The sequence below is a fragment of the Lissotriton vulgaris genome, chromosome 1_1 (genome assembly GCF_964263255.1).
Source record: "Lissotriton vulgaris chromosome 1_1, aLisVul1.2, whole genome shotgun sequence".
Lineage (NCBI taxonomy): Eukaryota > Metazoa > Chordata > Amphibia > Caudata > Salamandridae > Lissotriton > Lissotriton vulgaris.
In genome coordinates, this window is record NC_141685.1 from 275,961,463 (window position 1) to 275,985,157 (window position 23,695).

A 23,695-nucleotide genomic window follows, 5' to 3' on the forward strand; every position below is an offset into this window, starting at 1 on the left:
CGAGGTCTGACAGGGGCCCCAGCATGTCCATGTATGCGAGGTCTGCCAAGGGGGCGGGGGGGGGGGGGGCAGCATGTCCCTATCCAGGTATGCGAGGTCTGCCAGGGGCCCAAGCATGTCCCTATCCAGGTATGCGAGGTCTGCCAGGGGCCCCAGCATGTCCATGTATGCGAGGTCTGCCAAGGGGGGCGGGGGGGGGGCAGCATGTCCCTATCCAGGTATGCGAGGTCTGCCAGGGGCCCCAGCATGTCCATGTATGCGAGGTCTGCCAAGGGGGGGCAGCATGTCCCTATCCAGGTATGCCAGGGGGTGCCACCATGTCCCTATCCAGGTCTGCCAGGTCTGCCAGGGCGTGCCAGCAAGTCCCTATCCAGGTATGCGAGGTCTGCCAGGGGCCCAAGCATGTCCCTATTCAGGTATGCGAGGTCTGCCAGGGGCCCCAGCATGTCCATGTATGCGAGGTCTGCCAAGGGGGCCAGCATAAGCCTATCCAGTTATGCAAGGTCTGCCAGGGGCCCCAGCATGTCCCTATCCAGGTATGCCAGGTCTGCCAGTGGGTGACACCATGTCCCTATCCAGGTATGCCAGGGGCCCCACCATGTCCCTATCCAGGTATGCCAGGCCTGCCAGGGGCCCCAGCATGTACCTATCCAGGTATGCCAGGTCTGCCAGTGGGTGCCACCATGTCCCTATCCAGGTATGCCAGGGGCCCCACCATGTCCCTATCCAGGTATGCCAGGTCTGCCAGGGGCCCCAGCATGTACCTATCCAGGTATGCCAGGTCTGCCAGTGGGTGCCACCATGTCCCTATCCAGGTATGCCAGGTCTGCCAGGGGCCCCAGCATGTACCTATCCAGGTATGCCAGGTCTGCCAGTGGGTGCCACCATGTCCCTATCCAGGTATGCCAGGTCTGCCTGTGCCTCCCTTGTGAACCCCTCCCACCCCCTGCCGCGGGGTCTCACCGCATGTCGAGTTTTATTCGGCTCGGCTCGTGTTTTGGCCCTTAAGGCCAACCCGCCCCCCGGATCAACTCTCCCAGAAACCCTCTGGCCTGCCCCGCTCCACTTCCTGACCCTGCGGCCTCCGCCCTTCCCTCGAGCCACGACTCTCACTGAACACGTCACACCGCGCACGCTCCACTGACAGGAAATACTGCAAATAATGCCAGCAATCCGGTCTTTGAGCTGGACTTTAATAATCCCTCACAGTTTTCAAAGTAAACACAACAAATGAAATGCTCTTGTCGAAGGAGAGGGTAACTGACAAAAATACCGAGGTAGAACAAAAAGACGAAGATTTATTCAACGAACATTGGCCCAAACACCTACTCCCCCCTGACTCCCCCGACAGTCATTTAATGTTTGGCAGAGCCTCCGTCGGGACATACCACAGTGGGACAGGCCGTGGGGGCGCAGAGCTGAATCACTAAGATGACACAGAGATAAAGACTCACACCTGCAACCTTTCACCCATCTTTTCTCCCACCCACACGTCTTTTCAACCAGCCACTCTTCCACCCATCCTTTCACCCACCTACGCTTACTTTCGTCCAACCTTTCACCCTCCCATGCATCTTTTCACCCATCCACTCTTTCTCATACAACCACACATCCTTCCACACATCCTTTCACTCACTGATGCATTTTTTCACTCATGCATCCTTTCATCAATCCATTATTTCACCCATCCTTTCACCCACCTACAAATCCTTTTGTCAAACCTTTCACCCTTCCACGCATGTTTTCACCCAACCATGCATTCTTTCACCCGCCCTTTCACTCACTGAGGCATTCTTTCACTCATGCATCCTTTCATCCATCCATTCTTTCACCCACCTACACATCCTTTTGTCAAACCTTTCACCCTTCCACACATTTTATCATCTAGCCATGCATCCTTTCACCCACCCATGCATTCTTTCACCCATACACCCTTTCACCCATCCAGTTCTTCCACCCTTCTTTCTCTTGTCTATCAACACATCTTTCTTTAACGTTAATTATGATCATGTCTGTCAAGTTGGAGACAGAAGAGGTCCAGAAATAACTCAGCCCTGCTGTAGCTGTTGAAGCGGAGATGGTGGGAGGGGGTCACAACGCTTCTGAATCTGGGGTCGGCCCAGCAGATAATCTGAACCCACCCATCACTTCTAATCCCCATCATGCCCTTGGGTAAAGTAACCTTCCAACCAGATCACCCGCCAGTTTAAATAACCTTCCCCCACTTCCAGACCCATCACGCTCTTGGCTTAAGTAGCTATCAACCATTTCCACGACCCACCATGCCCATGGTTCATGTAACCTTCCACCTAATCACCTTGGGTTTATGTAACCTTCCACCCATCCACTCCCCATCACCCCCTTGGTTTCTGTACCCATTCACCACTACAAGCCCCAATCACACACTGGGTTTAAGTAACCTTCCACCACGTCCATCACTCCTCCCCTGGTTTAGTAAATCATCCACCTCGTCCAGGCCTCTCAACTCCCTTGGTTTAAGAATCCACAACCCCTTTCATCTCCATCAACCCCTTGGTTTATACACCCATCACCCATCCATCACTGTGATCTCTTTACCACCCTTGGTTTATGAATCCATCCACCACTTCCAATCCCTAGCACTCCCTAGTTTTATGGATAAGTAAATTACTTTCAATCTCTAGCATATTGCCTAGGTTTATGTACCCATCCAACAATTACAAACCCTAACACTCCCTAGGTTTATGTACCCATCTAACCATTCCAATCAATAGCACTGCCTAGGTTTATGGTCCCATCCAACCCTTCCAATCCCTAGCACTACCTAGGTTTATGTACTCATCTAACACTTCCAATCCATAGCACTCCCTAGGTTTATGTACCCATCTAACCATTCCAATCAATAGCACTGCCTAGGTTTATGGTCCCATCCAACCCTTCCAATCCCTAGCACTACCTAGGGTTATGGACCCATCCAACACTTCCAATCCCGAGCACTCCCTAGGTTTATGTACCCATCTAACCATTCCAATCAATAGCACTCCCTAGGTTTATGGACCCATCCAACACTTCCAATCCCGAGCACTACCTAGGGTTATGTACCCTTCTAACACTTCTAACCCCTAGCACTCCCTAGGTTTATGGACCCATCCAACCCTTCCAATCCCTATCACTACCTAGGTTTATGTACCCATCTAACACTTCCAATCCCTAGCACTACCTAGATTTATGTACCCACCCAACACTTCCAATCCCTAGTTTTATGTACCCATCTAACACTTCCAATCCCTACCTAGGCTTATGTACCCATCTAACACTCCCAATCCCTAGCACTCCCTTGGTTTATGGTCCCATCTAACACTTCCAATCCCTAGCACTCCCTAGGTTTATGTATCCACCCAACACTTCCAATCCCCAGCACCGCCAAGGTTTATGTACCTATCTAACACTTCCAATCCCCAGCACTCTCTAAATGTATGTATCCATCCAAAACTCCCAATCTCTAGGTTTATATACCCATCTAACACTTTCAATCCGCAGCACTCCCAAGGTTTATGTACCCATCCAATACTCCCAATCCCTAGCACTCCCTAAATCTACGTACCCATCCAACACTCCTAATCCCTAGGTTTATTTACCCATCTAACACTTCCAATCCCTAGCACTACCTAGGTTTATGTACCCATCTAACACTTCCAATCCCTAGCACTACCTAGGTTTATGTACCCATCTAACACTTCCAATCCCTAGCACTACCTAGGTTTATGTATCCTTCTAACACTTCCAATCCTTAGGTTTATGTACCCATCTAACACTTCCAATCCCTAGCAATCCCTACATTTATGTATCCATCCAACACTCCGAATCCCTAGGTGTATATGCCCATCTAACACTTTCAATCCCTAGCACTCCCTAAATGTATGTATTCATCCAACACTCCCAATCCCTAGGTTTATATACCCATCTAACACTTTCAATCCCTGGCACGCCCTAGGTTTATGTATCCATCCAACACTCCCAATCCCTAGGTATATATATCCCCATCTAACACTTTCAATCCCTAGAACTCCCTAGGTTTATGTATCCATCCAACACTCCCAATCCCTAGGTTTATGTATCCACCCAACACTTCCAATACCCAGCACTCCCTAGGTTTATGTATCCATCCAACACTCCAGATCCCTAGGTTTATATACCCAAATAACACTTCCAATTCCCAGCACTCCCTAGGTTTATATACCCATCCAACACCCCCAATCCCTAGCAATCCCTAGGTTTATGTATCCATCCAACATTCCCAATCCCTAGCACTACCTAGGTTTATGTACCCATCTAACACTTTCAATCCCTAGCACTCCCTAGGTTTATGTATCCATCAATCAATCAATCAATCATCGCATTTATATAGCGCACTACTTACCCAGAGGGTCTCAAGGCGCTGGGGGAGGGGGATCTGCTACTGCTCAAACAACCAGGTCTTGAGTTGCTTCCTGAAGGCGAGGTGGTCCTGGGTCAGGCGGAGGTGGGTGGGGAGGGAGTTCCATGTCTTGGCGGCGAGGTAGGAGAAGGACCGTCCCCCTGTGGTGGCTCTACGGATGCGGGGGACGGCGGCGATGGCGTGGCTGGTCGATCAAAGCTGGCGTTTGGGAGAGTAGAAGTTGAGGCGGCTGTTGAGGTATCCTGGGCCTTGGCTGTGTAGGGCTTTGTGTGCGTGGGTGAGGAGACGGAAGGTGATTCTCTTGTTGACCGGGAGCCAGTGCAGGTCTCTCAGGTGTCCGGAGATGTGGCTGCGGCGGGGGATGTCCAGGATGAGTCGTGCTGAGGCGTTCTGGATCCGCTGGAGTCTCTTCTGGAGTTTGGCGGTGGTTCCGGCGTAGAGGGCGTTGCCGTAGTCCAGACGGCTGGTGACGAGGGCCTGGGTGACCGTCTTCCTGGTCTCGGTGGGGATCCACCATAAGATCTTACGTAGCATGCGCAGGATGTTGAAGTACGACGAGGAGACGGCGTTGACTTGTCTGGTCATGGAGAGGGAGGAGTCCAGGATGAAGCCCAGGTTGCGTGCGTGGTCTGTTGGTTTGGGTGCGCTGCCTAGGGCGGGGGGCCACCAGGAGTCGTCCCAAGCGGCGGGTGAGGATCCCAGGATGAGGACTTCCGTCTTATCTGAGTTCAGTTTCAGGCGGCTGTTCTTCATCCATTCGGCTACCTCTTTCATCCCTTCGCGAAGGTTGGCTCTGGCGGTGGCGGGGTCGTTGGTAAGGGAGAGGATCAGCTGGGTGTCGTCGGCGTAGGAGATGATGTTGAGGTTGTGCTGGCGTGCGATGTCTGCGAGGGGGCTCATGTAGATGTTGAAGAGGGTTGGACTGAGCGAGGAGCCTTGAGGGACGCCGCAGATGACTTCGGTGGCTTCAGATCTGAACGGAGGGAGGCGGACTCTCTGTGTCCTTCCGGCGAGGAAGGAGATGATCCACTCCAGTGCCTTCTCCTGGACTCCGACGTTGCTGAGGCGTTGTACTAGGGTACGATGGCAGACAGTGTCGAATGCCGCGGAGAGGTCTAGGAGGATGAGGGCCGCTGTTTCTCCGTTGTCGAGCAGCGCTCGGATGTCATCAGTGACTGCGATCAGGGCGGTCTCGGTGCTGTGGTTGGCCCGGAAGCCAGACTGCAAGGGGTCGAGGGATCCGTTCGTCTCGAGGAAGGCGGCCAGCTGCTTGTTGACGGTCTTCTCGATGACTTTTGCAGGAAACGGGAGCAGCGAGATGGGGCGGTAGTTTTTGAGGTCGGTGGGGTCAGCCGATGACTTCTTGAGTAGAGCGCTGAGTTCGGCGTGCTTCCAGCTCTCCGGGAAGGAAGCGGTGTCGAAGGATGTGTTGATGATGTCCCGCAGGTGGGGTGCGATGACAGCGTCGGCCTTGTTGAAGACGTGGTGAGGGCAGGGGTCGGTCGGAGATCCGGAGTGGATGGAGTTCATCGTGCGGACGGTGTCTTCGGTGCTGATCGGAGTCCAGGCGCGGAGGGTGGTGGTGGGGGGCGGTGGTTCGGTCATGGTGTTCGTCGGTTGAGTGCTGAAGCTGTTGTGTATGTCCGCGATCTTGTTGTGGAAGTAGGAGGCGAGGGAGTTGCAGAGGTCTTGCGAAGGGGTGATGTCGTTGTTTCCGGCGTTGGGGTTGGAGAGCTCTTTGACGATGTTGAAGAGTTCTTTGCTGTTGTGTGCGTTGTTGTCCAGTCGTTCCTTGAATGCAGTTTTCTTGGTGGCGCGGATGAGTTGGTGGTGTTTTCGGGTGGCGAGCTTGAGGGCAGTCATGTTGTCCGGTGTTGGGTCTCTGCGCCAGGTTCTCTCGAGGGCTCGGCAGTTCTTCTTGGAGCTCTTGAGTTCGTCGGTGAACCATGGGGCTTTCTTGCTACCGGGTCTGCTGGGCGGGGTCCTCAGGGGGGCGAGCTCGTCTGCGCAGTCGCTGATCCACTTCGTGAGGTTGGTGGCCGCCTGGCTAGGGTTCGTTGTGCTGGTGGGAGGGTTCATGCTCAGGGAGGACGCGAGCTGGTCGGCTGTGATCTTGTTCCAGCTCCTGCGTGCAGCCTGTTGCTGGTGGTGGTGGATCGTGGTCCTTGCGAAGCTGAAGTGGACGCAGCTGTGGTCCGTCCAGTGGAGTCCGGTGGCTTGGCTGAAGGCGATGTCCTTGCTGGATGAGAAGACGGGGTCGAGTGTGTGTCCGGCGTAGTGGACACACACTCCCAATCCCTAGGTTTATATACCCATCTAACACTTTCAATTCCCAGCACTCCCTAGGTTTATGGTCTTATTAACACTTCCAATCCCTAGCATTCCCTGGGTTTATGTACCCATCTAACACTTTCAATCCCTAGCACTCCCTAGGTTTATGTACCCATCCAACACTCCCAATCCCTAGGTTTATGTACCCATCCAACACTTCCTATCCCGAGCACGACCTAGGTTTATGGACCCATTAACACTTCCAATCCCTAGCATTCCCTGGGTTTGTGGATCCAGCCGTCAATTCCAGTCCCTTACACCTTGTTAGATTATGTATCCATCCACCTTTTCTAGACCCATCTTGCCCATGGCTCACCCGTCTATCCACTGTTCAAACTCCCATCACCACCAGCTGCCTGGGATAACCGATTGATTTTCTTGTGTAGATGCTCTGTTCTTGCAAACATATACACACTGTAAACAATCATCACAACATTTAGTGCTCAGTGAAAAACGAGATGTACCAAGCTGTATAAATTATTCCAAGTCAATGTTTCTACATTTTTAAAGGTAAGGGTGGGCTATGAAACAATAGAAACTAAACAACACACTATAATTCATATAGATATTTTGAAAAGCAACATTCGGCATCCTCTGAAAATAGAGCTTGTCATCCTATTTCTCATATTCTATCATGCAGGACATTTGTTTTCCAAATACTATATATAAACATTATCCTTAAATTCTGTACAAGCCTAACCAATTAGGATCAATTCGGGGCCACCAGTCCTCAAGAATTGTACCTACATTTAAACATTCTGAAATTAGGATCTATACCTTACTCCAGCACTTTAAATTGGCAGGTACTGTCCGGTACGGAGTACCTGCACTTCTTTCATTTGGGAGGGAGCGTACCAGCACTTTTCAGCACGGCTGCAATACATTGAATGGAAGAGTTCCGGCACTTTCCAGCACTGCAGTGTTGCAATACATTTATTGGAAGAGTGCTGGCACTTCTCAGGAGCAAACAGGTACTCTAAATTAGGGACATGTGCACTTTCCTGTTTCCATTTAAAGCATTGCCTTGCTTCTGAGGTTTGTGCATGGAAGCCATATTCCCAATGCTGGAATTGATGTGTTTCTCAAATCCGCATCACAATTTGATTCCACATGCCAAAGGCACCTGTGGCGGTACCATCTTGTAAGTCTTGTAACATGGCATCATACACATGTTTCAGCACAGCCTTTACCATCTGGCACCGCCTTGGAAGGGCCAGTGTTAAGGTTTCTAATGCCGCATGAGCTTCCAGTAACATGTATTCTTTTGCTGTTAAAAGTGACAGGATAGGAGATGGGGCCCAGGGGCAGAAGAGTCACCCGAACAGCATCAATGGCACATATCTGTCCCTGATGGGGGGGGACTGAGAATCGAGATCGAGGGGCACCAGTGAAGGAACGTTTTCAGTCTTGGAGAATCCTCTCACCGTCCCAAGGACCAGACAAGAATGCGTGGCCTTGCGGCCCGGGCTGAAACTAGAGCTGGGTGTAAATTCCACTATGCTGGCGGAGGTTTGCCCACTCCGCGTTCAGCTTAGAAGGCAGAGATCCGGCAAAACTCCACGAACGGCCGCGTGATGGAGTTTTTTCTTGCCAACATTAAGTTTGCAAGCACGAGTAAGAATTTGTGTCCCTCGCACAAGTTTGGGGCACGAGAATGACTCCCTGCGAGACTTCTCGACGCGGGCGGTCGCGGCAGGTTGCAACCGGTCTTGTTGAGAAAGCTGCCACTCGAGTACTCGGATCCTGCAAGCAGTAGGGGTCATGGAGCGATGGCACCAGAGGTCCTCATATCCTGCATGGCAGCGGGGACATGGTGCGATGGCACCAGAGGTCCTTATATACAGCACAGCAGCGGGGACGGACATGGTGTGATGACGCCAGAGGTCCTTATATCCTGCACGGCAGCACCGGACATGGTGCGATGACGCCAGAGATCCTTATACCCTGCACTGCAGAGGGGACATGGTGCGATGACGCCAGAGGTCCTTATATCCTGCATGGCAGCAGGGTCATGGTTCGCTGGCCCAGAGGTCCTTATATCCTGCACGGCAACACCGGACATGGTGCGATGACGCCAGAGGTCCTTATATCCTGCACGGCAGCGGGGACATGGTTCGCTGGCCCAGAGGTCCTTATATCCTGCATGGCAGCGGGGGCATGGTGCGATGACGCCAGAGGTCCTTGTATCCTGCACGGCAGCAGGGGACATGGTTCGCTGGCCCAGAGGTCCTTATATCCTGCACGGCAACACCGGACATGGTGCGATGGCACCAGAGGTCCTTATATCCTGCAAGGCAACACCACACATGGTGTTATGGCACCAGAGGTCCTTATATCCTGCACGGCAGCACCGGACATGGTGAAATGAAATGAAATGAAATTTGATTTGTAGAGCGCATGGCTGCCCGAAAACGTCCCAGTGCTTGCTAGGGAACCCGTCCTGGTATTCCCCTGCGAGATAACCCATTACTGGGCATCCCCAAGGTTAAAGCCAGGCATCCCGCTGCGAGGGGCCGTTGTGGAGATTAAGCAAGCTATTGCCCAGAGTTACAGAGTGGGACTCCATGATTGGAATAGGCACTGAGACGAGAATTGTCAGGTCCGGGGAAATTTGAGCCCAAGACCCGCCGAGGCGGGGAATTGAACCCTGGTCCGGGCCAGAACTCTGCATGAGGGTCTGCCACTCCAACCACTTGAGCCACACTTCTCCACCGATGGCACCAGAGGTCCTTATATCCTGCACGGCAACACCGGACATGGTGTTATGGCACCAGAGGTCCTTACATCCTGCACAGCAACGGGGTCATGGTTCGCTGGCCCAGAGGTCCTTATATCCTGCACGGCAACACCGGACATGGTGCGATGACGCCAGAGGTCCTTACATCCTGCATGGCAGCGGGGACATGGTGCGATGACGCCAGAGGACCTTATATCCTGCACGGCAACACCGGACATGGTGCAATGACGCCAGAGGTCCTTATATCCTGCACGGCAGCGGGGACATGGTTCGCTGGCCCAGAGGTCCTTATATCCTGCATGGCAGCGGGGGGCATGGTGCGATGACGCCAGAGGTTCTTATATCCTGCACCGCAGGGGGACATGGTGCAATGACGGCAGAGGTCCTTATATACTGCATAGCAGCAGGGACATGGTGCAATGGTGCCAGAGGTCCTTATATACCGCACAGCAGCAGGGACATGGTGCAATGACGGCAGAGGTCCTTATATACTGCACAGCAGCGGGGACATGGTGCAATGACGGCAGAGGTCCTTATATACTGCACAGCAGCGGGGACATGGTGCAATGACGGCAGAGGTCCTTATATACTGCACAGCAGCGGGGACATGGTGCAATGACGCCAGAGGTCCTTATATCCTGTATGGCAGCAGGGACATGGTGCGATGACGCCAGAGGTCCTTATATCCTGCATGGCAGCGGGGACATGGTGCGATGCCGCCAGAGGTCCTTATATCCTGCACAGCAGCGGGTACATGGTGCGACGACCCCAGAGGTTCTTATATCCTGCACAGCAGCAGTGGACATGGTGCGAAGATGCCAGAGGTCCTTAAATCCTGCACCGCAGGGGGACATGGTGCGATGCCGCCAGAGGTCCTTATATCCTGCACAGCAGCAGTGGACATGGTGCGAAGATGCCAGAGGTCCTTAAATCCTGTACCGCAGGGGGACATGATGCGATGCCGCCAGAGGTCCTTAAATCCTGCACCGCAGGGGGACATGGTGCGACGACGCCAGAGGTTCTTATATCCTGCACGGCAGCGGGGACATGGTGCGATGCCGCAAGAGGTCCTTGTATCCTGCACGGCAGCAGGGGACATGGTTCGCTGGCCCAGATGTCCTTATATCCTGCACGGCAACACCGGACATGGTGCGATGGCACCAGAGGTCCTTATATCCTGCACGGCAGCACCGGACATGGTGCGATGGCACCAGAGGTCCTTATATCCTGCAAGGCAACACCACACATGGTGTTATGGCACCAGAGGTCCTTATATCCTGCACGGCAGCACCGGACATGGTGAAATGAAATGAAATGAAATTTGATTTGTAGAGCGCATGGCTGCCCGAAAGCGTCCCAGCGCTTGCTTAGGGAACCCGTCCTAGTATTCCCCTGCGAGATAACCCATTACTGGCCATCCCCAAGGTGAAAGCCAGGCATCCCGCTGCGAGGGGTCGTTGTGGAGATTAAGCAAGCTATTGCCCAGAGTTACAGAGTGGGACTCCATGATTGGAATAGGCACTGAGACGAGAATTGTCAGGTCCGGGGAAATTTGAGCCCAAGACCCGCCGAGGCGGGGAATTGAACCCTGGTCCGGGCCAGACCTCTGCATGAGGGTCTGCCGCTCCAACCACTTGAGCCACACTTCTCCACCGATGGCACCAGAGGTCCTTATATCCTGCACGGCAACACCGGACATGGTGTTATGGCACCAGAGGTCCTTACATCCTGCACAGCAACGGGGTCATGGTTCGCTGGCCCAGAGGTCCTTATATCCTGCACGGCAGCGGGGTCATGGTTCGCTGGCCCAGAGGTCCTTATATCCTGCACGGCAACACCGGACATGGTGCGATGACGCCAGAGGTCCTTACATCCTGCATGGCAGCGGGGACATGGTGCGATGACGCCAGAGGACCTTATATCCTGCACGGCAACACCGGACATGGTGCAATGACGCCAGAGGTCCTTATATCCTGCACGGCAGCGGGGACATGGTTCGCTGGCCCAGAGGTCCTTATATCCTGCACGGCAGCGGGGACATGGTGCGATGACGCAAGAGGTCCTTGTATCCTGCACGGCAGCAGGGGACATGGTTCGCTGGCCCAGAGGTCCTTATATCCTGCCCGGCAACACCGGACATGGTGCGATGGCACCAGAGGTCCTTATATCCTTCACGGCAGCACCGGACATGGTGCGATGGCACCAGAGGTCCTTATATCCTGCAAGGCAACACCGGACATGGTGTTATGGCACCAGAGGTCCTTACATCCTGCACCGCAACGGGGTCATGGTTCGCTGGCCCAGAAGTCCTTATATCCTGCACGGCAGCGGGGTCATGGTTCGCTGGCCCAGAGGTCCTTATATCCTGCACGGCAACACCGGACATGGTGCGATGACGCCAGAGGTCCTTATATCCTGCATGGCAGCGGGGACATGGTGCGATGACGCCAGAGGACCTTATATCCTGCACAGCAGTGGGGGACATGGTGCGATGACGCCAGAGGTCCTTATATCCTGCATGGCAGCAGGGTCATAGTGCGATGACGCCAGAGGCCCTTATATCCTGCACGGCAGCGGGGGCATGGTGCGATGACGCCAGAGGTCCTTATATCCTGCACGGCAGCAGGGTCATAGTTCGCAGGCCCAGAGGTCCTTATATCCTGCACGGCAGCGGGGACATGGTTCGCTGGCCCAGAGGTCCTTATATCCTCCACGGCAGCGGGGACATGGTGAGATGGCGCCAGAGGTCCTTATATCCTGCACGGCAGCGGGGACATGGTTCGCTGGCCCAGAGGTCCTTATATCCTGCACGGCAGCGGGGACATGGTGCAATGACGCCAGAGGTCCTTATATCCTGCACGGCAGCGGGGACATGGTGCGATGGCGCCAGAGGTTCTTATATCCTGCACGGCAGCGGGGACATGGTGCGATGGCGCCAGAGGTCCTTATATCCTGCACGGCAGCGGGGACATGGTGCAATGACGCCAGAGGTCCTTATATCCTGCATGGCAGCAGGGACATGGTGCGATGACGCCAGAGGTCTTTATATCCTGCATGGCAGCAGGACATGGTGTGATGACGCCAGAGGTCCTTATATCCTGCACGGCAGCGGGGACATGGTTCGCTGGCCCAGAGGTCCTTATATCCTGCACGGCAGCGGGGACATGGTGAGATGGCGCCAGAGGTCCTTATATCCTGCACGGCAGCGGGGACATGGTGAGATGGCGCCAGAGGTCCTTATATCCTGCACCGCAGGGGGACATGGTGCAATGACGGCAGAGGTCCTTATATACTGCATAGCAGCAGGGACATGGTGCAATGGCACCAGAGGTCCTTATATACCGCACAGCAGCAGGGACATGGTGCAATGACGGCAGAGGTCCTTATATACTGCACAGCAGCGGGGACATGGTGCAATGACGGCAGAGGTCCTTATATACTGCACAGCAGCGGGGACATGGTGCAATGACGGCAGAGGTCCTTATATACTGCACAGCAGCGGGGACATGGTGCAATGACGCCAGAGGTCCTTATATCCTGCATGGCAGCAGGGACATGGTGCGAAGACGCCAGAGGTCCTTATATCCTGCATGGCAGCGGGGACATGGTGCGATGCCGCCAGAGGTCCTTATATCCTGCACAGCAGCGGGGACATGGTGCGACGACCCCAGAGGTTCTTATATCCTGCACAGCAGCAGTGGACATGGTGCGAAGATGCCAGAGGTCCTTAAATCCTGCACCGCAGGGGGACATGGTGCGATGCCGCCAGAGGTCCTTATATCCTGCACAGCAGCAGTGGACATGGTGCGAAGATGCCAGAGGTCCTTAAATCCTGTACCGCAGGGGGACATGGTGCGATGCCGCCAGAGGTCCTTAAATCCTGCACCGCAGGGGGACATGGTGCGACGACGCCAGAAGTTCTTATATCCTGCACGGCAGCGGGGACGGGGGGCGATGATGCCAGAGGTCCTTAAATCCTGCACCGCAGGGGGACATGGTGCGACGACGCCAGAGGTCCTTATATCCTGCACGGCAGTGGGGACAGGGTGCGATGATGCCAGAGGTCCTTAAATCCTGCACCGCAGGGGGACATGGTGCGACGACGCCAGAGGTTCTTATATCCTGCACGGCAGCAGGGACATGGTGCGACGACGCCAGAGGTTCTTATATCCTGCACGGCAGCGGGGACATGGTGCAAGGACGCCAGAGGTCCTTATATACTGCACGGCAGCGGGGACATGGTGCAATGATGCCAGAGGTCCTTATATCCTGCACGGCAGCGGGGACATGGTGCGATGGCGCCAGAGGTCCTTATATCCTGCACGGCAGCGGGGACATGGTGCGATGGCGCCAGAGGTCCTTATATCCTGCACGGCAGCGGGGACAGGGTGCGATGATGCCAGAGGTCCTTAAATCCTGTACCACAGGGGGACATGGTGCAATGACGCCAGAGGTCCTTATATCCTGGACGGCAGCGGGGACAAGGTGCGATGACGCCAGAGGTCCTTATATCCTGCACCGCAGGGGGACATGGTGCGATGACGCCAGAGGTCCTTATATCCTGCACCGCAGGGGGACATGGTGCGAATAAGCCAGAGGTCCTTCTATCCTGCATGGCAGCGGGGACATGGTGCAATGACGCCAGGGGTCCTTATATACTGCACGGCAGCAGGACATGGTACGATGACACCGGAGGTCCTTGGATCCTGCACCTTAGCATGAAGCTTGGTGTCTTGAAGCCCAGGTGACCGGGGGCTGGTACCTTGGTATAGTGGTAGCTCCTGCACCGCAGCATTGGAAGAATCAGCAGTCCTCTCACACCTCCTGCTGAAACTCACTGCTCCCGACCCTCTCACACACTCTAAACAAGAGGACTTGCAGAGAAGCTTCTCACCAGATAATATCCTAACTTCTGCACTCTAGTAACGTCATCTTGACTGCGGCAGACTAAACACACAAGCATCTGGGCCAGCCTCGCCCACCACAATCACGCCTTGCCGCTTGGCGCCATCCCTGCAGGTGCCCTTGGGCCTGCCCGCAGTACCTGGTATTTTCAGCACTGCGCCTTGACACACTGGCACAGCCCATCACAGTTTATTTGTCCACCCGGAGCTGCCTGGATACCACTAAGCACAACTTAGCGACAGAAATAGAAGCAGCGAAGGCGTGGTGCCCACGCGCACACACCTGTGCATCGGTATTAGTGGACTTTAATAACAGGAGTCCTTGGCAGGTAGTTTCACTGTCCTCCTGGCTGCAATAGAAGGTGTCTCATTAGCCAGGCTGTTATTACCACCCCGGCAATTAGTGGCTATTGTTAGCTGCGCCATATTACGCGTATTAGCCTCACAGTCCGCTCACGCACAGCATTGTTGTCTCACAAAGGACAGGGCAGCCCTTTCCATTCACTGACTTGTTGAGTCCACCTCTTTGACCTTTACTTACATTTCAAAGGCTGCCTCTAAAGTATAGGTTTTTGGTTTAAGATCTATCTTTGACTCAGTAAGAGGCCGAATCTGTTCTTCACCCGGCTTAAAATGTCTGCCCTTCTCCTGTGACGCAAGCAGAAAGACTGCGTCCAGCATGGTGAAAGTGGGTCACAGGCGTGCACTCAATGCATTTAAATGACACAAGCCTTAGAAACCGACACGAGTCTGTGAGTACCTGCTGCGTCCACAGCCCCTGGGGCGGGCCTGGATCTAGTTTCGGTGCGCGTGCGCGGCCTCCGCCGCCCGGATCTCACCCCAGGAAGCAGAACTGGTTTCTGGAATCTGGGTCCGTCGCGTGACCTTTCAGGAATGAATGGGGAGTATTCCTTATTTGCGTTGTAAATGCATGAATAGTAAAAGCATGTTTTTTTAAATGTTTGGATAAGGTAAGTATGGGTATAGGGGTATATGTTTTGGGGTACTGAGGTATGTGTTTTGGGGTGTTTGATATTTTAAGGGTTCAGATATAGTTTTGGGTTATGGGGTAGAGGGGTATTTTTAGGGTTCAGGGCTAGGTTTGGGTTTTGGGGTATAGGGGCATTTTTAGGGTTCAGGGGTAGGTTTGGGTTTTGGGGTACAGGGGTATTTTAAGGGTTCAGGGCTAGGTTTGGGTTTTGGAGTACAGGGGTATTTTTAGGGATCAGGGCTAGGTTTGGGTTTTGGGATACAGGGGTATTTTTAGGGTTCAGGGGTAGGTTTGGGTTTTGGGGTACAGGGGTATTTTAAGGGTTCCGGGCTAGGCTCGGGTTTTGGGGTACTGGGGTATTTTGGGGTTCAGGGGTAGGTTTGGGTTTAGGGGTACAGGGGTATTTTAAGGGTTCAGGGCTAGGTTCGGGTTTTGGGGTACAGGGGTATTTTAGGGTTCAGGGGTAGGTTTGGGTTTTGGGGTGCAGTGGTATTTTTAGGGTTCAGGACTAGGTTTGGGTTGTGGGGTACAGGGGTACTTTTAGCGTTTAGGGATAGGTTTGGGTTTTGGGGTACAGGGTATATTTATAGAGTTAAGATGGGTTCGTGTTTAAGGGTGTTGGGGTATTTTAAGGAGTAAGGGTGGGTTATGACTATGGGGTGCAGGGGTATTTAAAGTGAGCAGGGTGGGATTAGCACACGATATGAGACATGGCATGAAGGGCGGAACGTACCACACGCCCCCAGCGTTTGTCACGCCCCCAGCACAAGCCCACAGCACAACGCAGACACGCCCACAAGGGACTACTTTGCTGGCACGGTTCTTTTACCTTTTAAATGTATATGGTGGGCGTCGGCATAGCCTATGTCCTTCTGCTGCAACTGCCCTTTCCAACGCTGTATTGGTTGTTGTGATTGGTGCTGGGGTTCCTGAGATTACCCGCCTCAAAGGTTTGGGCTCTCTCTTTATTATATTAGTATGGATATATATATATACACACACACACACACACACACACACACACACACACATATATATATATATATATATATATATATATATATATATATATATATATATATATATATATACGCAACACACATATATATGTGTGTATATATGTATGTAAATGTACATATATGTATTAAGTCATTTTATTCATGTTCGAATAATTAAAATCATTACATGTCTGAAAACTGTACGTTAAAATTACACATAAATGAAAACGACAATTAATACAACCAGCACCTAAATAATAAGGCTTTTAAGAAACTGCAGGGTTGAGGGAGGGTAGAGATACATTGCTGAGTGCAAACTAGTGATGCCTCCTGCAGCTTCAGGCTCGGGCTGCTTGGCAGATGGGCACTTCAGGGTGTTTTAATCTGGACTGGATGGCATCCTGCAGAGAGCAGGGCCACGCCGCCATGAAGAGCACTGCGTGTAGTCCTTGGAGGTATCAATGCTGGTTGGCTGCTGCTATCCTGACATTTGAGTGCCAAACGTGTCGTGTGCAGCAGAGAGCTAATATCTTTCTGTAGCGACTGCAGTGGGTAAAAGTCGAATAGGTTGATACATTTCCCCAGTCTGGCTAGTGTACTTGGTGTGGTTTCAGCAGGGGCGGCTCTAGGCTCATGGCGGCCCTGGGCAGGGAGCATAGGTAGGGGGCCCCGGAAGAGGGGCTCCGGGCGGGGCAGAGCGCGGAGGCCAGTGAAGAGGGGGGTCAGGGTGTTTGGAAGTGGAACAGAGCCAATGGCCGCCAAATCCCTGCCAGGGGCTGCCACGCAAATATGTATCCATCCTCAGAGGATTATTATATTAAGGATATATATTGGTGTGGCGGCCCCTGGGGTTTGGTGGCCCTGTGCAGGTGCACTGCTCGCACATGCCTAAGGCCGTCTCTGGTTTCAGAGAAGCATAGGTCTAAGGCCTCCTTGTAGCGTTTGATGCCGTTAGACCGAAACGGAGGGAAAATCAGGCGGTGCCGTTCGTTGGCGGGTTTGGGACAGCAAGAGCAGGTGAAGCCAGGATTCTTTGCGGTAGTTGCATAACCTGCATAATTTTGCCTCCACTGGGGGCCCGACAGGATTCAAGTCCAAGATTGGCAAAGCAATGAGCCTCATATAAAGGATTTTCCTGCAAGCCTTGGCTGAGAGAGCGTGTTTAAAATAGGGCTGTGCCTTCCCCGAGGTGTAAGATTCATCCCACGTCTCAGTGGTGGGGCCGGCACGAAGTCTTTCGATGTCCCGTTCAAACGAGGTTATGGACACCTGCCGGTTCACAGCTTTTTTCCAGGCTGAGAATGGAATTTCTTGGGTAGGCAGGCTGTCTGCCCTTATATTCAAGCTGATGACTGTCTACAATACTAAGTTAGTTTTAACTCTTGAAAAACAAAATTTATTGTGTATAAATAAAAAAGAGAACCAAGATAATAAGATTCCCCAAACCGCGGACATTCGGTGTAAAGTTTTCTGCCACAGGGGTTACTCACATGCAAAAACTTCACAAAAGCCATTTTGTCCTGTGGTTTTCTCAGTTTCTTTCCTCTCATCTAAATGTTGTATCATGTAGAGTTGTATCCTGCTATGTAAACATCCTTTGTTCTGCTTCTTGTTTTGAGCACTCTGGATACAAGTAACTTAAAAGTTAGAATCTTTCTGCGTGTGTCCACATATTCCAAGCTACTGTGGTTTTTTTTTTTTAATGGCATGTAATAATCTGATTCTATTCTCTTTTTACAACAAATATCGAACAGCTTTTTGAAGTGTTTAGTAGATTCTATTTGTATACTTCACGTGGGAGAGTAGGATCTGCTTCTTATAGTTACCCCCACTTTTTGCTGATGTTTTATTGTTTTTCGACTTTAGTCTGGCTGGGGTACTGCTATCCAGGACCCCAGCCTAGCTGCTTCTTCTCTAAAAAAACAGCATGTACTTTAAGTACACCACAGATTGGATTCTGGGGTACCCTTATAAGTCCCCAGTATATGGTATCCTATATGCCCAGGGCATAGGTACCCCAGAGCCCTCTCAGGGGCTGCGGCATATATTATGCCACCCCTGAGAGACCATTCAAAATGACACAACAGCTCTGCTTCAGCAGCCTGTGTAAGGTGGTGTATGCACCCCTTACTTAGATATAGGTTCCCTGTATCTACCTTATATCACTGCACATATAAACTTACCAGTCCCCCTATGGCAGGCCTTATCAATCCTGAAGGCAGGGTGCTGGGTTTTGTGTGAGAGGGTGCCCATGCATGAGCAGGGCCCCTCTACAGCTTTTGGAATCTATTCTCCGGGGTTATTCTGTGATGCAGCCAACCATATATTTTTAAGTGCATTATAACCTCACGTTAAATGCTAACTTTGAAATGGCTGCAAGGAAACATGTTGTGTTTGGTGTCAAACACTTTGGAATCATACCTCCCCGCCAGTACTGGCGGGGGAGGTATGATTCCACCCTCCTAGAGGGAGAAATATGACTACACCGGTACACCCGGTACCAGCTTCACAGAACACTGGCATCACAAAATGGATGCTGCCAGCCACAGACATGCGTCTGCCCTCCTGCTGCTAGATGAAACTCAGGCAGGGGAGGCTGGATAATAGGTTTCCAGTCAAAGGGAGGTGTGACCACCTCCCAGACAGGCTCTAGTGTATTGGGGCTGGGTGAGTGCACTCTAAGAGTGCTTTGATGTCTGCACTGTGGGCACATTTGGTGTTCCTGTGCATAGTCCAGCTCAAACCAGTTGCAGGGGCACCCAGCCCCTGCTCTGGTGCGAAACTGAACAAAGGACATGGGTGTAGCCACCCCTCTGTCCTGACCCTCTAAAAAGTGGGTCCACAGAGTTTGTCCCACCCCTTCCTTGGGTATAAAGTAGGAACCCCTGACTACAGGACTTTAGATTTACCTGAACGAAACTCTGCTACAGAATCCCAGAACTTCAACTATCTACACTTCGTTGGATGACCGAAGGATCTCCCTTGGAGTAAAGGAGTTAATCCCCAGCAAGGCAGGCACCAAAGACGCATCTGTCTGGTTTGCAACTACGCAGCTACTGAAGGACTCCGAAGACTTTGCAACACAGGAGGTGAGTTTCCAAGCTTCCCTGAGGCCAATCCGTGCTCTGAGCAAACCTCAGATCCAAAGCCCTCGTGGGGACCGTGCAACCCAAACCCCTGGACACCGTGCACATTTGCAGCAGCATATGCTTTTTGGCGATCCCTGAGGCTGTGCTTTGGACTACTTGTAGTCCAGACCCTAAGCAGTGATTCCACCAAAGATTACTGGCATACACTCCACGAGTGACCCGTGGGCTGGTATTTAGTGATTCCTCTTAAAAGGTCCCTTCGCGATCCCTTGTCCGTCGACTTGTGGGGCCCTGAGAAGGGTACTGTTACTTTCAACGATCTTACTTGGTTGCTCCAGACATACCCTGACTCTCCATCGCTTGGGGAGTCACCAGGACCTTACTGGTCCACACCGAAGCCTTTTTACTCTCACTGTGTGGGTTGCTGTTGCCAAGGCTTGTTGGTCTCCAATCAGGACACAGACCCCCCCCCAGCACTCTAGAACCTTCTTGGGACAGCTCGCCTGTAGACTCTGGTCGTCTTCGACATCTCCTGGTCTCCGTGGCAGCAGAGTCAAGCTTCACCTATTTGCACCTAAGGCACCCGACATTGGTGGGCATTCATCTACTGAGCCCCTGGTCACTGGCAAGTGATCCAGACTCTGTCCCCTCTGCTTTCAGGTTCTTCACATCTCCGATCCAGGCTTAGATCACATCGGACACTTTTCCTTTCCACGGCAGCAGCACTTTGCAACAACTCTTCATTGAAATCAGCAAAGATTTCTGACACCATTTGACACATATGCACCCGGCTTACCTGAGTGAGGTAACACGAGTACTCTGGTGCTCACATGGGTGCTGGCCTTAGAACCTTCTATTTCTAAAAGGGTTTGCTCCAAGTCTTCTCTGAAGTGTCCTTAAACTCTAAAATTCCAACCGCGACTTTCCCATAGGATTGTACGGAGCTCGGAGCTGTGTTCTCACACTGCACTCGTCCCCTGTGGGTCCCCTGTGGGTCCCCTGTGTCACTACCTTGGGTGGTTCATTGGGGTCCCAGCAATTCTACATGCCCTAGGCACTATGTCTAGTCAAGTCGGGGTTGTTATACCACTTTCTTAATATATGGTTTAGTCTCCCCCTGGGGCCCGTTGTATATTGTGCTATTTACTTGCATTCTAGTGTTTTAATATTGTGTACCTTGCTCTCTAATTTCATAAAGAGATTGGTAGAGAGTGTTTAGTAATAAATACATATATTTTATATATACCTTATGTGGTCCTCCATTCATTTGATCATTTAGGAGATTATAATCTGGTAAAAAAAAAGCTGCTTTACACTTTATATCCCTCCAGTCTCTAGCTAAACTGGGTTTTAAAGGCCCTTTCCCTCATTATGGGCCGAACCGGTTTAGCTATGGGAAGCATGCTATAAAGCTGTATTACATTTCAGTATAAGGTGGATACTTTCTCTATTTTGAGTAAAAGGGGGAGTGGTAAACAAAATGATATTATACCATTTTTAAATGTTTTAATTACATTTTACAAAGACTGTTTTAGGTCAAAAAATGCTCTTTTACCAATCAAATTAATTTAACTTAAGATATTAAGAGAAAAATTTAGCTTAAACGAAATAAATAAAGAAATGAATGAGTAAATAAACAAGATGCTGCAAAAACTATGCACAACCCAAGAAGGCCATCTGGTCACGATGGGATGGAAGTCATTTAGAGTGAAAAGCAGCAATCCACCAGCGACACACAATGCGTCTCCTCTGACACAGACTAACTACAGGGTGAGTAAAACACTAAGAACACAGATTCAGAAATGGCTTATGCAAAGACAAACTTCTAAAGCATTGGGATTCATGCCTAACAAGAAAACAAAATACAAGCACTGGCACAGTCAATAGATTTGATTCAATGTGCAGGAGTGGACGGAGAGGGCTATAGTAATCCCTCACGCAGTTCAATGCAAGCACTTGAGTGGAGGCGGAAGGATACACCCAAACAGCCAATGGAATTGGGTGACAGTAGGCTGAATCAAGACGCGATCGACAAAGGCTTAAGCCAATAGCAGAGGCTGGTCGAAGGAAACATGGTGCAAAGGGGTGTACCCAAAGCCGACTCCGGGTACGCGTAAGCAAATAGGTCTGTCTAACGGCTGCTCTGGCAAACCCAGACCCAATAAAATCAGATTCTGGTACATGCTCTCTTCTCACAGTTTCTCAGAATTGAGTAGCTCAGTCAACACACAAGCCAAGTACTGAGTATAGGACTAACAAAACACCTCAGAAGTAAAGTGTGCTGCATCGTTTGTGCACAACATGCACCAGTTCACCAGCAAAACTCAATGCTCCACTTTTAAAATCAGACATTTGAGCAGGAAAAATGGCATCCCAGTTGAACTGATAATAGCAAGAAACATTTCAACAAGAAAAGTTGTCCACAGTATCAGCTGCAGGGTACCTGAGCAGTATATCAGTCAGGGTGGAATAATATAGTGATGGTTATTTAGGTAATAGGTGGTGGAAGTAGGACATAGACACAAGAACACAAATTGTATTTTACATTTTTTTTTTTGCAGTTTTATATGGCGCAAACTGGATCCGAAGGTTTGAGAGCGCTTTACATAGCACCAGTTGCATTACAGACTGACACATTCATTTTTGGTAGGCACGGGGAGATTGAGTGATTTGCCCAGCTCCAAAGTCGGCAGCTCTGCACGTTAAGCCACATCCTCGCCCCTATCTCTTGTATACGTATTTACACAGCCTGATGTCTTGAGACGGTGAGGTTGGTGTGCGGAAACCAGTTAGGATTCACCTACCAAGGTCCCTCTTGAGATTTCTGAAGGCGGTATGCAGAGGTTTGGAGCACATATCACCCAGAGGAGACTCCAGCGCAGGGGACCGAGTAAACGAAAGGAGCAGAATCCACTGAGATAAAGGGTGGGTCAACAAGGTACAAGGTGCAAGGTATCTGCTGATGAGTGAGGTGTAGTATCTCAGGGTTTGGAAGACTAGCGTTGATAACTTCCAGAGATCCTTTGAAGACAGCCACCCGGCTTGTTGACTATAGACCCACCAGAAGATATGAATATATCGGCAGTGCGGAAGGAGCGCAATGGACTCATTTTTCTGAATATCCCGTCATTGCAATCCGGCTTCTGTGGCTGTGTCAGGTATGAGTGTTTCCAAGTACTTAAGAGAGAGCCCAGGTGTACTCTGAACTCTTCTGGCTGAGGGTGGACGTCAAACCGTGGCACAAAAATAGAAAATCTGAGCAAGCCATCACCGTCTAACGTTCCTTCAGTCAGTTGTATTGTGGATATGAAGTTGTAGTGAAACAATGACGTGTGTGCTATTTCCCCTTCATTTTAGGGATGAGTGGGGCACACCTGTGCGATTACTTGTCTATTCAGCAGGTTGGCCCAGCACAGCAGCAAGCAGCACCTCAGAAACAGATGCAGGTGAGAGCGGGAGGGATTCCGCCAGCATCAGGTTGGTCTGTCTGGGCTCTAGGCCAGGACAGAAGAACCGGCCAGAGGGATTCTTCGACAGGCATCCTGAAAAAGACCCTTTGATCTGCTTTCTGCAGGGGGTGTTGTGTAGGGGCACTTGTTTTAAGGAGGCTCATTAAAAAATCAGGGTGATGGCTCCCAAATCTGGAAGACTTGCTAGAATTGGAGGAGACAGGCTGGCTGTGCCCTGAGCACCTTCACATTTTACAGCAGATCAAAGCCTGCTTTCCACTTTCAGGAGCTGTTTTCACAGCCAAAACCAATTTCCACAACCCCATTTGCAAGTCTTGCTGGTGAAAAGTTGCTGGACACACAAATCGTATGTAGACTTGGGGTAGAAACACGACCTAGAAGTCAGATGAGTTTGACTCCCCAGCCCCTGGCCTGACCACTTCCTTCCTGCCCTTTACCCATAGGGAGTAGGCAGTCTCCCCTCGAACACTCAGTACTGTTGCTCCCTTGTTTCTGTGCCGGGTTAGTAGGCGAGTCCGTTTGTTATAATCTCCAAGGAGTGACTCTAAATGTTGCTCTTGTTGCTTTGCTTTGAGTTAATCAAACAGGAATGTGCCTTGAATGTTTGAAAGTATTACTACTTCGGTGATTTGTCTAAGTCACCACATGTACTACCTGTGCTCTGTCCTTGCATGCCCAGCTGGAGGGCTTTCGACAGCGGTGAATAAGAACCCACTCAGAGCATTGCTTCTGTTCCCCAGACTACCTTCTCACCACAG

The 23,695-nt window shown here is 51.4% G+C and overlaps 1 protein-coding gene across 1 annotated transcript in view; it reads right to left on the reverse strand.

Annotated features, from left to right (window-relative positions):
• BTBD19 (BTB domain containing 19) overlaps positions 1 to 23,695 on the reverse strand; it is a 1,094,395-nt gene that overhangs the window by 781,903 nt on the left and 288,797 nt on the right. The gene's annotated exons all lie outside the window — the stretch shown is intronic.